Source organism: Malania oleifera, chromosome 3 (genome assembly GCF_029873635.1).
Source record: "Malania oleifera isolate guangnan ecotype guangnan chromosome 3, ASM2987363v1, whole genome shotgun sequence".
Taxonomy (NCBI): Eukaryota; Viridiplantae; Streptophyta; class Magnoliopsida; order Santalales; family Ximeniaceae; genus Malania; species Malania oleifera.
In genome coordinates, this window is record NC_080419.1 from 76065223 (window position 1) to 76067927 (window position 2705).

At 37.1% G+C, this 2705-nt stretch overlaps 1 pseudogene; it reads right to left on the reverse strand.

Moving 5' to 3' along the window:
* Positions 1–270: 270 nt before the first annotated feature.
* On the reverse strand, positions 271–1778 carry LOC131151862 (protein FLX-like 1; annotated as a pseudogene).
* Positions 1779–2705: the final 927 nt, after the last annotated feature.

Sequence of the window (2705 nt, forward strand, 5' to 3'; positions counted from 1 at the left end):
AATTTTTGGCCAAAATTATACATCCTGACTCTTTGTGTATCCTATATTCTAGGAGTTGAACTGCCTTTTGAAATCTTCAAACCAACTTTAAATTTAGTACTCAAACTTTCAACTATAACAAAGGCAACAACATTTCCCACAATGTCTATCTTGAGAGAACACTTTAAACCCAAATCTGAACACCTAATAAGTTGCAGCCCAATGCATCAATGTGCAGGCATCCAAAATGTGAGACCAGAAGACCACATCTAAGATGATACGCAAAATAATCTATCTATGTCCTTGAGCTCATTGCATGTCATATCCACCCCATGAACCTGGTCCATGTCCATATTGAGGAAAGCTTTCCACACCAGCCTGCATCTGAAATAGAGGGATATAATAACATATACAATACATGCTCAAAGACCACTCAAGCATGCATATACACCAATTGAGCTCATTTAAAAATATAAAGCAAGAACTCACAAGATTCATGCCATAACTGGCCAGATAAGCATTTCCTCCATAACCAGCATCAGGATTGCCATAATTTGCACTATAACCTATAGTAGCATAAACCAAATCAAACCTATCTTCAAGTTCTTACCAACTAACAAGTCAATAAAAAATGAAAAAAACACTTACTTGGATTCCCAACAGCAGCAACAACACGTGCTCTCTTCTCTACATTCGCAATCTCTGCACGAAGCTTTTCCATCTCCTGAGCCATTGCAACCAAATTCTTCTCCATTAACTAACCATGCTCATAATTCTCTGCATATCCTTTCTTTTCATACTGAATGGCAGCCCTATGCCAACAAAAGCACATGAAGTCATATCACATAAAGCAATCCCTGTAGCATATATTACCATGCAGCATGTTCATATCAATCTAGCATGCACCTCTACATCTAGCATTAAGTAGACCTTATACAGTAACAATCCTAACATACTAAATCTTTTGGTTCATTTCTTCTAGAACAATTACAAGCACTTTTTATCATGAATCTACTACCAGAGATCCAATGCATAATCTCATAATTCATTTATCTTCATGAATAATATCATTTTTCAATTATTTAACCATTTTGTTCTACCAAGTTACCAAGAGCAGTCAACGTGCATATGTTTAGATGCAACAACAAGATCTCATTTATAACAAGTACATTAAAATAATAACCACGCAAATCATTACCTCGCTCTCTGCAATTCATGTTTTATAGTCTCGATTTCTATCTTCAGTGGTGGTGCCTGTTGCAGATCAATAGTTGCTCTAACCAAATCTTGATTCAGTGCTTGAACTTGACCAGTAGATCCTGCCTTAGTGCACTGAGCTCCTTAATATCAGCCTGCAATTCCAAAAGCTCATTCTTCATGGCCTCCACCCCACGAAGATCCACTTCCATTTTGATTGACTTCTTATACATTTCCCGCATCTGAATGTCCTTCTCCGCGTGCAAGGAACCAGCAAAGTGACCCATCCGCTGCAACTCATGCTGGGCAACTTCTAATTCTTGCTTAAGAGCAACATGGGTTGCCGCCAGTCTCTGGTTATCAAGCAGGAGCCCTTGAATTTTATTATGTTGGGCTGCAAGACGCTCCTCAATGATGGCTGGATGAGGGGGCAATGCCCTAGGACCCATCCTAAACTGGGATTCTCTTATTTCCTCAAGCAGTGCAGGATGTGACCTTGGTCCAAGACCTCTACCAAGCAGATGTTCCTGACTAGGAGGAGGTAGCCCACCATGAGGGACACCTTTCATTGGTAGAGGAGGTCCGCGATTTCTTGCTGACATTCTCTCTTGATATTAAGCAATGATTCTTGAAAATCAATTGGAAAAAACAAAAAAAATTCTCCAGTAGTCTAACCTAAAGAATATGAATCCAATGAACACGTTGAAAAGAATTTAAGCACACCTAAAACATAAAACAACCAAAAAAATTAACTTCCCTTCGTATTATTTAATGTTGAACATCGAAACAATAAATCTTCGTTAGGCCCCGGGAGAGAGGAAAATAAAGATCAGACGAATGAGTCCTACTCTTTTTTTTTTTTTTCTTTTGGTAGTTTATTGTTTTAAAGAAAGCGGGATTTTCCAATTTCTTGGGTCTAAAAAAAGGAGAAATTTTGGGCACCATTCGGTCAGCATCTTAAAAGTGCGTCTTCATGCCTCTGAAAGCCAAAAAATATAAACGACTACCTGTTGCTCTCAAAAGCTATAAGAACATCGCCAAGATTCTAACCAAACAAAGAGAACAAAAAGGCCCCAAAAAAATTAAATAATAAAACCTTTAACAGAGAACCAAAAAAAAAAAAACCAAATCAATAATATGGTCAAAATCCCGTATCCAACAATTTTTTTTTTTAAATCAAAGTTAGAAATAGAATAGTTACTCAATTCACTTTTTTTTTTTATTTTTTTTATTTTTTATGATAACACTACAAAAAAACTGGTTTTTAGTGACGAAAGTATTAGTGACTTTGCATTGGGTTAAAAAGAGTCATAAGACATCCATCAACCATGCATTGGGTTAATATGAGTCATAAGACATCCATCAACCATGCATGCATCATTATTTTCACCATCACTATCTTTAAGGAATATGAAAAATAAGATCCTTACATCAAGGGAGAGTCCCATCTAAAGAGAAAAAACCAAAGAGGGAGGGAAGCGCGACAATTTTAGGGAGATGGGAGATTAGGTAGAAGCACACCTATACGA